This window comes from Pantherophis guttatus, chromosome 5 (assembly GCF_059756535.1).
Source record: "Pantherophis guttatus breed Tessera chromosome 5, ASM5975653v1, whole genome shotgun sequence".
Lineage (NCBI taxonomy): Eukaryota > Metazoa > Chordata > Lepidosauria > Squamata > Colubridae > Pantherophis > Pantherophis guttatus.
In genome coordinates, this window is record NC_142067.1 from 121,341,810 (window position 1) to 121,355,958 (window position 14,149).

At 37.3% G+C, this 14,149-nt stretch overlaps 1 protein-coding gene across 3 annotated transcripts in view; it reads left to right on the forward strand.

The window, feature by feature from the left end:
- PCDH9 (protocadherin 9) overlaps positions 1 to 14,149 on the forward strand; it is a 926,161-nt gene that overhangs the window by 115,722 nt on the left and 796,290 nt on the right. The window lies entirely within an intron of this gene.

A 14,149-nucleotide genomic window follows, 5' to 3' on the forward strand; every position in this document is an offset into this window, starting at 1 on the left:
CTTCTGAGTCTGTGCAGAGAATTGAAACTGAAACCACTGTGTCAACTTGTCTGCTCCGCTAAAATGAAACTAACTGTTCTCTCCTGCTTTGTGTTTTGTTTGTAACTGCTACTACATTGAAGAAGAATCTATATTTGGTATTGTACATTTATTTAATGTATTAATCATCTATTGAAATCATTCTGAAAGTGTCTTAAAATAAAGGAGTAGCAGATTGGCCCTGAATGTCTCAGATAGATTCTAAAGATATTATGATGAACAATTGATATCCCGCCACACTAATCTGCAAATTGTGGTAACAGATTATGAATACTTAGCATACAGTTGTGTTTGCTATCACTGATTCATTGTATCTTCCTATTCCTGGTAATACGCCTATTAATGTTGGAATCAGAGTTTTCTATTCCTTAAAGCCAGAATATTTGTCTTCCTATTTCTTAATATGACCTTAATATCTATGGGATCTGAAGGGTTAGTCACAGCCAGATTTGATTGCAATAAATAGGCAGGTAGATAGTTACAGTAGGTAGATATATTAGATAAACAAACTGCATTGTCTGTTTGTATGGGTTTGCTGTTACTATATTTATTCCAAATAATAGTAATTTTGAATTTAAGTCAAACTCCCGTCTCCCAATGGGCATAAAGAAGATTGAGAGACATAGGCCAAATAAATTCCTTATAACGTTCATCTTCTCCAAATGGTTAATATACATTTGCCAAAATTGCAGTTGCTTTTTTTTTTCCTTCTTCCTATTGGGTCTTTGCTAATGATCCACGGTTTTGAAGTGTTTTTTTTTTCCCTCATCAGGAGAAAGAATTAAGAATAGCTATGACACATTTTGCATGTAGAAAGCTCCAAGTTCAGTCTAAGACATTCTCAATACTAGATTCCCTTTAGTAGTTCTGGAAAAGATTTAATTATCAGAGACTTTCAGTTGGGGAGAATATATTAACTGATCTACTTGAGATGATTAGAGTCTATGTAGACCAAAGGCAATTGAATCAATATAAGTAGATTCACATGTTTATAATAAATCTCATGTCTGCATTCTGTTATTTCCAAATGTATTTTATTACATTCGGTGATGGAGGTCTTCACTAATGTTTGCACTACAAATCAGACTGCTGATTGCTCAAATTTGACACTGGGAGGAAAAAGACCTGACAATGTAATCTCACCTAGGAGAAATTAAGCAGATCTTGCTAAAATCCTCCCCTTTGATCTGAACAGCGCTCTCCAAATGCGCTTCAGGTTTTACTGTAAATATAATTCAAGGATAGGCGCATTAATGTCTAACAGGAAATTGATTGTGTGAATTGGTCCTTGGATTAATCCAAGCCAGAGTTGCTTGTTCGAGATGAAGACATCAAAAGAAATGGGAACTTCTTAATGAATTGCTTATTGACAGTGTCTTAACTGCTGTCAAAAGGAATATTCAGAAGAAAAATTAGGTATGTCCTCTAAAGGGGATATGAAGAGTATAGGGTGGAACTGAATCAGAGTCAAGCCAAGAAGAGAGGTGAAAAAATATATGATTTTTTCCAGTAAATCTTCCATGGACGAATTACCTCCTATAAAAAAACATTGTGTTAGCAGTTGAGTATTTTAAAATCATAGAATTGGAAAAAGGGCCACATTGAGTGCAGGTTCACACAGCTACGCACAATGGATTCTAAATCAAGAAACAACAACTGAATGAAAAACTGCTGGAGACCTTCTACCACGGCACCATAGAGAGTATTTTAAATTACTGCACCTGTATATGGTTTGCCAATTGCACAATGGCAGATAGGACAGCGCTCCAGAGAGTTAACGTTATTGCCCAGAGGATCATTTGTTGTCCTCTCCCCTCCTTGGAAGAGCTTTATAGCTCCCTCTGCCTTAAGAAAGTTCAAAACATTCTTAAAGATCCATCTCAACCTGGGCACCCTTTTTTTGAACTATTACCATCTGGCAGACGGTACAGGACAATAAAAACAAAGACAAATAGGCTGAAAAACAGCTTCTATCCCAGAGCAGTAACTATATTGAATTCTACTGTATAGTGCAATATTAATGCAATATCAGTGCAATATTCAATTGTATAGAATGTGAAGGATGTGTGGGTATTTTTTACATGTATAATGTACAATGAAGATGGCATTTAATTTCATTGTAAAAGGTGCAATGACAATAAAGTAAACTAACTGTGCCACAACTGAGTCCTACATTGGAGAAGGGCGGTATAGAAATTTAAACAAATAATAAATAAACAACTGTACCACACCTGGAATATTGCATCCACTTTTGGTTACCACATTATATATATATATATAAAAGTTGTTGAGTCTTTGGAAAGAGTGAAGAGAGGAGCTGGAAGGGGTCTGGAGGCTAAAACATATGAAGAACAGATGTAGGCAGGGGTGAAATCCAGCAGGTTCTGACAGGTTCTGGAGAACCGGTAGCGGACATTTTGAACAGTTCAGAGAACCGGTAGCAGAAATTTTGAGTAGTTCAGAGAACCGGCAAATACCACCTCTGGCTGGCCCCAGAGTGGGATGGGAATGGAGATTTTTGCAATATCCTTCCCCCAGGAGTGAGGAGGGAATGGGGATTTTGTAGTATCCTTCCCCTGAAGTGGGGAGGGAATGGAGATTTTGCAGTATCCTTCCCCTGGAGTGGGAATGGAGATTTTGCAGTATCCTTCCCCTGCCATGCCCACCAAACCATGCCCACCAAGCCACACCACACCCACCAAGCCACTCCCACAGAACTGGTAGTACAAAAATTTGGATTTCACCACTGGTTGCAGGTATATGCCCAGGGTAATGAAAAGAAAAACTAGGGGTGACTATTCCAAGACTATTGGAACTAGCAGTGTTCCAATATCTGAGGAACTGCCACAAAGAAGAAGGGGTCAACTTATTTTCCAAAGCATCAGAAGGCAAGCAGGAAACAATGGGTAGACCCTAATCAAGGAGAGAAGCAACCTAGAATTAAGAAGAAACTTCCTAACAGGGAGAACAATTAATCAATGGAACAACTTGCCTTCAGAAGTTGTGGATGCTCCATCACTGGAGGCTTTTAAGAAGAGACTGGATAGACATTTGTCTGAAATGGTTTAGGGTTTCTTGCTTGAGCAGGGGGCTGGACTGGAAGACCTCCAAGGTCCCTTCTAAGTCTGTTATTCTCTTAAATGCCAAGGCCATCATGACATCATTATAGAAACAATGCAGGTAGATATTTGTGCCATGATGCCTTATGCACACATGTAGGTCATGTAATTTTTGTGATAATACGATGATGTGCCTGGGTTAATTTCCTCCATTGTTCCTCATGGGTGCAGGAACATCAGAACTAAGGCACATCCCAAAAAAAGGCATCCATACAATCTGAAGACCTTCAGCATTTTCATTTTACTGGATCTACCATGTGCATCACAGCTCTTTTACTCTGACACATAACTTTAATCTAGCAAAGTCCTCCCTGTTTTTTTCCCTTCTCACCCCCATGACAACCCTTTAGAGGTATCTAATGAATGTTACGATATTTCCTCTACATTTTAACAAGGTAAATATTTCCAGCTCCTTTGCTCATTTCTCCTAGGATTTATTTCCCCATCTCCTAATCTTCTTCTTTCCTTCCTTCCATATCCATTATAAAAGCCGTCTCCAGAACAAGAAAAAGTACCAAAATTCAAGATAAGGTAGAACTAGTAGAGAATAAATTAGAACATTTTTATAGCCTGGTCACACTGCTGATTAATACTCAGCTTGTGACCAGCAAGTCCCAAGTGCCTCCTCTAAATGAAAAACCTTGTATTTGTCTCTGCTGAGTTTAAATATTTCTTTCTTTAATTAATCACACAGACAGACAGACAGACAGACACGGATGTTCAGGGCAGCTACATAGTAAAAGACAGACAAAACACAGAATTATAATTAAAATAAGAGAGAGAGAGAGAGAACGAGAAATAGAATGAGAGAGAAAGATAGATAGATAGATAGATAGATAGATAGATAGATAGATAGATAGATAGATAGATAGATAGATAAATAGATGATAGATAGATAGATAGATAGATAGATGATAGATAGATAGATAGATAGATAGATAGATATAGAATGAGAGAGAATGATAGATAGATAGATAGATAGATAGATAGATAAATAGATGATAGATAGATAGATAGATAGATAGATAGATAGATGATAGATAGATAGATAGATAGATAGATAGATAGATAGATAGATAGATAGATAGATATAGAATGAGAGAGAATGATAGATAGATAGATAGATAGATAGATAGATAGATAGATAGATAGATAGATAGATAGATAGATAGATAGATAGATAGAGTGGTGGGATTCAACTGGTTTGGGCCGGTTTGGGCTAACCGGTTGTTAAATTGCTGGCTGGCTCCTCCTTTTTCCACCCTTTCAAGGAGTCCCCACGCACCCCGTTTTGGCTCCCGGGTAAGTGTGGGGAAGCCTAGGCCCAAAATGGGACACATGTGGTGCCCCCCCCACAGCCCATTTTTGCTCCCAGGGTGGTGCAGGAGGAATACTGCCTGTCACACCCCCTGGCCATTCCCACCATGCCCACCCCCACCCAGCCGGTCATTAGGGCAGAGAACCAGTTGTTAAATTATTTTAATCCCACCACTGGATGGATGGATGGATGGATGGATGGATGGATGGATGGATAGATAGATAGATAGATAGATAGATAGATAGATAGATAGATAGATAGATAGATAGATAGAGTGTTAGTATCTGTAGATATTCATGCATACATTCACATGTTGGCTTCAGCTATTTCTCCATTCGCTCAGTTTCATTTTTGAAATTATGCAGGTCCACTAGAAATGAAAAATCGCCTTAGCTTCATGCCAGTTGCAAGTTTCCCGGATGTTCTCTCCAGTCTCTCTTAGTCTAAATCATTGAGCCCTCCAAATCTTTTGATAGCTGTTCGGAGTGCAAACCCAGGACAAAAGGTGCGGAAAGATTACTGTCACTTCAAACCCTTCTCTCCCACCCGAAGGGAAGCCGCATAAGGTACTCAACCAAGATCTTCATGTATTGGGGAAGTTAAGTGTAATGCAAATACCTCTCACATATTCATCTCTTTGTTCTTCGCCTCAAGTGTTCTGCTTATAAAGCCATCTCGGCTGCAAATATGAGCACTATAAAAAGCTATTGTTTCTCAATGTCTGTTTGCACTTGAAATCATAACATTGCACTCTGCTGGCAGTGTGCTCTTCTAAAAGGGATCAAAGGCGACATTTTATTGGGATGGAAGAACAAGTGTCTGAATTGGGATGCTTTTATTCAATTATAATAGGACAATGTCAGGCAGTTTCTTTTTCTTTCTTTCTTTCTTTTCTTTTCTTTGTTTGAAAACCGTAATTTATGTACCTATCACCAACACCGTGCATAGTTTCTCCTGTTTGTTGTTTACAGTTGAAGAATGAGAAAGAAAGAAAAATCTGATACAGTCAGGATTCCTTGTTTACAGGGATGAACACTTAAGAGGCTGATAAATACAAATGCATCGCTTCTTAAATCTACGTCAGCTCATGTGAAAGAGTCATCCTAAATCCTTAAAGTAAACCCAAGGTTTACATTATCCAATTCCACCTCAAATGCATCATTCCCCTTCCATCTCTTAGGAAATGTTGGAGGAACATATTGATCAGGGCAGAGAATGGTAAATTCCAATGGAAAAAACCAACTTTTATTTATTTATTTTATTTATTTGTTTGTCGAGTACGTATTAGATAATAATATATAAGTATAAGCATGAACTGAATACATAAAATGAATACAATTAAAGGGAATATTAGAACAGGGATGATGGTGCTCTTATGCACGCCCCTTACAGACCTCTTAGGAATGGGGTGAGGTCAACAGTAGCCAGTCTAAGGTTAAAATTTGTGGGGTTTTGGGATGAAACCACAGAGTCAGGTAGTGCATTCCAGGCATTGACCACTCTTTTGCTGAAGTCATATTTTCTGCAATCGAGTTTGGTGTGGTTTACATTAAGTTTGTATCTATTGTGTGCTTGTGAATTGTTGTGGTTGAAGCTGAAGTAGTCATTGACAGGTAGGACATTGTAGCAGATGATTTTATGAGCTATGCTTAGGTGTAGTTCAAGATTGTCCAAGCCCAAAATTTCAAGTCTGATGGCATACGGTAGTTTATTGTGAGTGGAGGAGTGGAGGACTCTTCTTGTGAAATATTCCTTCTTCCAATAAAACTTCCAATAAGACTGAACCATTTTTGGAGGGCCTGGTCCTTTACCATTAAGATTGTCTCTCAATCAACAGGAATGTAGGCTGTATGATACCTGTGTTTAGAAAGGCATATTGCTCACCCTCTCATCTTGTTAGTAAGCGACATCAAAGGATAAAACCGCCATTCAAAAATCAACATTCTTCCCGACAAGCAATAATTAGAAAGCAAAGCAGAAAACATGGTGAGTGTTGGTCTTTCCAAATAAGCTTTCATAGTTGAAGGGTCCTTGGTGCTCTCTGAGTTGGTTGCTTTTTTGCAGACATCTCATTACCCAAACTAGGTAACATCATCATTACCTCAACTTTCATAGCTGAGGTAAAATCAGAGCATGCCAAATTGAGCTCTTCGAGAAAGATGCTCTGTCTACATTCAAGTTGGACGTCAAGAACAGATTTCCTCCTTAGTACCGATTTTCAGATTCTAGTAAAAGGAGTTGTGAAATTACTCCTGAGTAGACCAATCTACCGCATTTTTCAGACTATGCACTTTTTTGTCTCCCAAAAGGTGGTGAAAATGGCTTTGCGTCTTATAGACTGAATATTGCCGAAGCCCCGCCCACCTCCAGGGCGTTTTTTGGCCTCCACACACCCCATTTTGGGGCCTTTTTTCAGGCCTTTTGGGCCTTTTTTAGCCCATTTTTGGGGCTTTTTTCAGCCCATTTTCGAGGCTTTTTTCAGCCTGATTTAGGGGCTTTTTTTTCAGCCCATTTTCAAGGCTTTTTTCGCCTCCCCCTTTTTTAAAGAAAAAACGGGCCAAAAAAAGGGCTGAAAATGGGACGTGCAGAGGCAAGAAAAACTTTTTTTGTTGTTTTACTCTTTTAAATTTAGGTGCATCTTATAGTCAGGTGTGTCTTATAGTCCAAAAAATATGATATGTCAATGTTTTCTCACACAGTTGTGTATCCCTTCATCTGTACGGAAACATGGACATTTGCAAGAGCTTTGATTTTGAAGCCACTTGAATCGGGCAGGGACAGGAATTTCATTATGCCTGTCTACTAATGCTGGGGGAAAAGTATTTTAGAGCACTGATCACTGTTTTTATGACAGCTATAGCCAGAGATTAATTCAATTATTTTCTAAAAGAAAGAAAAGAAAAAAACATCTTCTAAAGCTAAAGTTCAGATTCCTTACTGGTAAACCTGCATGGCAGGCTTCCAGATTATAATTTAAAATATAATAAATTATAATATATGATAATTTGATGAACATGAGTTAATTAACCCAAGAGACTCAAGTCCTGCCCTTCAGTTTTAAGAGCCAAATCTGAAGGCAAACACACTTTTTCTTTATTAATACCATTGAGTTGCTAGTCTGCATTGTTTACATCAGACATACATCTATGTCCATAGGAGGATAAATTATCCCAAAACCTTACATATTCTCTTCGCATCACTGTATGTTTATTTTATGAGAACTTTCCTTGAAGTTGAATGAGTCCAGAAAAGGTTTATATAACGATTAATATAGTGTACGGTAAGTTGAGTAATTACCGCTAATAATTTTTAACAGGCTTGAAACACAACCTGGGAGTTTGAAAGCAGATGGTTTTTCATGGTGATACAGCACTATGGGTTACATATTTATTAGCTTTTCATTCATTGTTTTGCACTCATATTGAATAGACCCTGAAGTTTTTTTGAACATAATTTTAAATTGAAATCTGGTATGGTTTATTTGAATCTAAGTTGCAATTTGTGTAACTTTAATGTATTACTTTCTGGTACTGATGCAATTGTAATATTATAAATATTCATATTTCCTGTTTGAGAGATCGGTTATGTTGAATAAATGTCTTGATAATTTGACTGTTTCAAAACTATAAGTTCATAGAGTAGAAGTCTTTGCTTCAGAGGTGGGTTTCAGCAGATTCTGACCAGTTCTGGAGAACCGGTAGCGGAAATTTTGAGTAGTTCGGAGAACCAGTAAATACCACCTCTGGCTGGCCCCGCCCCCATCTATTCTCTGCCTCCCAAATTTTATTTTTATTTTTATTTATTTATTGAATTTCTATATTCCCAGCTGATAGGGAGGAAATGGGGATTTTGCAGTAACCTTCCCTTTCAGTGGAGTGGGAATGGAAATTTTGCAGTATCCTTCCCCTGGAGTGGGGTAGAAATGGAGATTTTGCAGTATCCTTCCCCAGGAGTGTGGAGGGAATGGAGATTTTACAGTATCCTTCCCCTGCCATGCCCACCAAGACACACCCACAGAACTGGTAGTAAAAAAAATTGAATCCCACCACTGCTTTGCTTGGTTTTAGTTCTCCACTGATGATATTCTCCCATTCTCATCTACATCCCAAGTCTAATCCTTCCTATAATTTCCTGTAGAGTAAGGTGTAATTGAAAACTTCTAGCAGGAGTATTGATTTACGATCATTAATTAGATCTGACTGCTGGAGAATCCAGCACTTCTAGAACAAGACTCTGTGTCTCTGGTGTGATTGCAATGGAGTATCTGATCTTACACTTCAGCATTTATTATATCTTCTCACTAAATTTGGGGTCCGCCTCAAAAGGCAACCATTCACCTGGAACCTCACGTTGTTAAAATCAATAGATTCAATCCAGTTTGTGTCAGTTTAAAAATGACAACTGAAGAACATTCATAGAAAGATGATTTTTAGAATAGAATAACAGAGTTGGAAGGGACCTTGGAGGTCTTCTAGTCCAACCCCCTGCCCAGGCAGGAAACCCTACACCACTTCAGACAAATGGTTATCCAACATCTTCTTAAAAACTTCCAGTGTTGGAGCATTCACAACTTCTGGAGGCAAGTTGTTCCACTGATTAATTGTTCTGTCAGGAAATTTCTCCTTAGTTCTAAGTTGCTTCTCTCCTTGATTAGTTTCCACCCATTGCTTCTTGTCCTGCCCTCATTTGCTTTGGAGAATAATTTGACTCCCTCTTCTTTGTGGCAGCCCCTGAGATATTGGAAGACTGCTATCATGTCTCCCCTAGTCCTTCTTTTCATTAAACTAGACATACCCAGTTCCTGCAACCATTCTTCATATGTTTCTTCATATGATGATGAGAAAAATTTCTCTTTTGATATTTGGCTATTGCTGAGAGGGAGCTTTCTAGTTCATTCAAAACTTAACAACAAATTTAAGTATATAAATGTCCTTGGTGTATGTCCTTTTGAGGCAGGGCATGTTTCAGGATAATTCTTTATGTTAATTATGCAAAGATGCATTGAATCCTAGTTATATTATGAAGGCAAACATGTGATATCCTAGAATTTAAGCTTTTAGCGAAGAGCTTGCTACAGATTTGAACATCTGATACACATCAACATTCATTCAACTTTTCTAGAAATCTCCTGGCAATATCCTTAACATTTTATCTTTGGCTGAAGACAAAATCTTCAAGCTGAATTTCCATAATGCTGAAATTTTGATGGCTAGTCAAATGTTTGAATGGCATGTTTTCCATCAGCTGTCTGTTTGTTCAACTTCAACTTAGAGCTTCAATGATGACAAGATTATCACCGTAATAAAGCTACCACTGTTTACCGTGACCTGTTTCCCTTTCTCCAGAAAAAAATACGATTCTGTTTGTTAGGCGGCATTGATATTCTTAGGTGATGGCATTAAACTTGCATGAAAAGAAACACTGGGGCTTATTTTAAAAGCAGGACAATATTAGTTGCTGGACCAAGATGGAAGTTCATCCTTGCCAAGGATTCTGGGTCAGGATGAGCCATATTTAGTTCTCAGAATAAAATTTCTGCAGGTCTGATTTATTAGCCCACATCAAGAAAAAGAAATTACACATGGGCTATTATGTTTCATTATTATTTATATATCGGACTTTCGTAAGAGTTACTTAACTACATCAAAGTCAAATGCAATTTCCTTGCCAAACACACACACACACACACACACTCTCTCTCTCTCTCTCTCTCTCTCTCTCTCTCTTTATATATATATATATATATATATATATATATATATATATATATATATATATATATATATATATATATTGATATTGATATATTGATATCTATATATATATATATATATAGATAGATAGATAGATAGATAGATAGATAGATAGATAGATAGATAGATAGATAGATAGTATGGAAAATCCTTTGGTGCAGTGCAGACTTAGATCTAAGCTAGGCCATGAGCTTTTTGCCAATTTTGGGGCTGCAAGTTTGGCTTATAATAGAGGGTAATTTATATTGGAAAATGTTCAGATATCCTAGGGAGGCATTGAATTTATCATATTTATTTTACTTGTATTAGCAAACCTTTAAAAAAGTTATTTCATATTAATTATTTGTCAAAATCCGTAACCAGTATATGACCTGAGGGGGAGAAAAATAAAGCATATTCCTTGTGATTTAAATAATGTTATATTATGTAGAACTGTTTCCTGTAATGATTTAAAGGCAGTGGAGTAATTAAATGAACTAAAAGCCTAACATATTTTATACAGTTTCCCAATTAAAGAGAAGAAAGGAGACGTTTTTCTGGAGTCTGTGTTTGCTGAAAAATGAGAGAAAAATTAATTACAGTGTAGGTTTTACTTCCCCTTGCAGTCTGAAACTCCTTGCCCTCCCAAAAATTACTTTAGTTTACATTTGACTTGTGCAACCAATGAAATGCAATCTGTTTAGCTGATTTGGAGATTTACAGGAGAATATATAAATATCTTCTCTCTAAATATTCAATATTTTTTGAAAATACATTGAACAAATATCATAAATGTTCAGACCAGTTCAATCCATAAATTTAAAAAAATCTTAGTAATCCATGATAAAGTATGATAAAGTTATGTACATCTGAAAACTTACCTCATCAAATTAATACGGGCTGTCCATTATTTAAGAATATCCATTAAATCAGAGAGTAAATCACCACCAAATGAGTGATTTATTTCATTTGCATCAGTATATCTCACTGGCTTGATACCGTTGTAATAAAACAGTGTTGTAATAAAAATTCTATCATTTGTATAGTGCCAGCATTATACTATAAATAATTAGACCACACTGAAAATTTAGTCCATTCGATACAGAGTCAATTGTTTCTGGTTTTGTTAAATTAGGGTTTCACTGGGTTGTATTTTTACAAAAATCGTAATCAACATCAATATTACAGCCTGCTCTTTTACAGATCGATAAATAGATGTGTTTTGTCACATTCATGCTGAACTTTGCTCTTTATTTGATTGAATGAATTAATATTCCATATTTCTGTTTATTCAAATACCAAGTTTCCTAATACTGCATTTGATTATATTTTTTAGACATCTTCCAACCCCACTTCACAGACCTTGATCATTGCTAACAAAATACTGTATTATTTAATTCCTTACTGATGATATAGTATAATTATAGTGGGCTCAGAGAAAAAAATGGTTCATCCTAAAGGATACTGTAACTGTACCCTTTTATATTTGATATATACTGCATTGTTTCTTTACATACCCTCTATAAATATTATGAATGCACTCAGAGGAGTTATTTTAATACTGCACTGTGCAATTTTTCCACGCATTTATGTGCAGTTGTCAAATATTTTATTTTTTTAAAAATGCCACAGTTTTGCATCCATACAGGGACTGGTAATATTCGCCAAAGGTCAACAGAGGCAATCAAAGAGGGATGATTGATTGATATTTTGGCTGGCTTGTCAGTTTTTGCCTTGCAGTCCCTTTCTTTAGCTCTGCGTCCTTGCATCTGGTAGCTAGAAGAAAAATGACAGGGTATTTTTTGGTGGCCAGAAACTGACTCCCGGGGATGTTAATTGCATTTTCAATACCAATGCCTAGAAATCCACCTCTCTGAAGTAATGCAGAATTATACTTCTCATCAACTCTGTGATTGATTCTCATTAACAGGGTGTCTAATGCAAAACCGATGGAATTTTAATTTGAGTTAGCCTTCTTTTTATCAGCTGGGAAAAAATCTTGTTTCTCAGGGAGGTGAAGTCTGAGATCATTAGGAGCACGTCTGTGGAGATGTTCCTTGTAGCTTCTGAACATGGATCATCTCCTTTATGCTACATGACAAAGGAAAACATCTGCCTTGGGGATACAGTAGCCTGCTTGTTGTTTTCATCTACAATATTGCTCTTATTTTAGTTTGCTTTACGGAACATGGTTTGACTTTTGGAAATCCCTAGGATGGGGACTTTTTACTTGTAACATGTCCCCTTGAGAGTCCTTCAAATTTTAGAGTAAAATGTGAGGAATTGAAAGAAGACCTATTAACGATCAATTCCTCTGACAGAGTAGCATCTTCTCTGGATATTTAGGTGTATTGCACATATCCCAACTGCAAAGATACATTTTGGGTCCAGGAAGGACATTTTCATACCCATCTACATCCTTATTTTCATTCATATACCCTTACTCTGATTTACCTCCTTTGTACCGACAATTTTTATTTATTTTTTTGCTTTCTACTGCCAGAATCTATTATCTATTTCCTCCAAGCCAGCTGATAATGAGGGTTACGTGGGTTGTAAAAGTGGCAAGTTGCCACAGGTCCAATGTGGCATATGCGCTGTCTCCGACGTATCCTTGGCATTACCTGGCATAACAAAGTTCCAAATAGCACAGTCTTGGAACGTGCTGGAATTTCTAGCATGTATAAACAGCGACGTTTACGCTGGCTTGGGCATGTCGTGAGAATGGCTGATGGTCGGATTCCGAAAGATCTCTTGTATGGAGAATTAGTGCAGGGAAAGCGCCTTAGAGAGAGGCCACAGCTGCGATATAAGGATATCTGCAAGAGGTACCTAAAGGCCCTGGGAATGGACATTAACAGCTGGGAAACCTTGACCTCCGATCGTTCAGCTTGGAGGCTAAAGATGCAGCATGGCCTTCTTAGGATACTAGTAAGCAATCAAATCATACTAGGAAACAATAAAAACAATATAAGTTGTAAGCAACAACATGGATATAGCCATATATAAGCAACATGGATATAGCCATAAGTGGGAAGAGATAGGTACTAGTAATGATGAGAAGAATAGTAATACAGTCTTAGTAAATAGTTTGACAGTGTTGTGGGTATTAATTGTTTAGCAAGTGATGGTATTCGGGGGAAAAACTTTCCTTGTGTCTAGTTGTTCTGGTGGGCAGTGCCCTATAGCATCATTCTGAGGGTAGAAGTTGAAACAATTTATGTCCAGGATATGAGGGGTCTGTAGATATTTCCACAGCCCCCTTTCTGACTCATGCAGTATACAGGTCCTCAATGGAAGGCAGGTTGGTAGCAATTGTTTTTTCTGCAGTTCTAACTATCCTCTGAAGTCTGTGTCTAGTACAGTGGTATTAGACCTACGGATTCTGCCATGTATATATGTGACCAAATCAGGTCTAAATTTAAGAGGGAGAAGCTGTTTTTACCAATCATATCAAACAGCTTCATGCTAATTAAATGCACCAGAAAATGCAGTCCTTCCATTGTGATGCTTCCTCTATGCACTCTTCCCATTTGGTAGCCTGTGCTATTTCTTCCTCATTCAGTTTCCCGTGAAAGATGCAACAATGTCAATAAACCCAATTTCTCATTAGGCCTACACAATCTTGGTTGGCTCTGCTACTCTCCCACTTTTTTGGCCTTTGAAACAACAACAACAACAACAAACAAAAAAAAACAGCAAACATATTTAAAGAAGATAAATGTGCAATGTTTCTCAATGAAGACCATTCTCCTTTCTTCCTTTATTGCTTCTTTTCTTTCCTCTGTTAAAGTACCTGCTTGTTCATTGCTTCCTCGCCTCCTGATCCAGCCGGGGCCATCAATCATTTTGAAGCCTTGATATATTTTTTTCCCCTGCAAGATGCTCTAGTCTTTTCATATTGAGGGAACCTTGATTTAATCAGAAATTTGAAAAACACA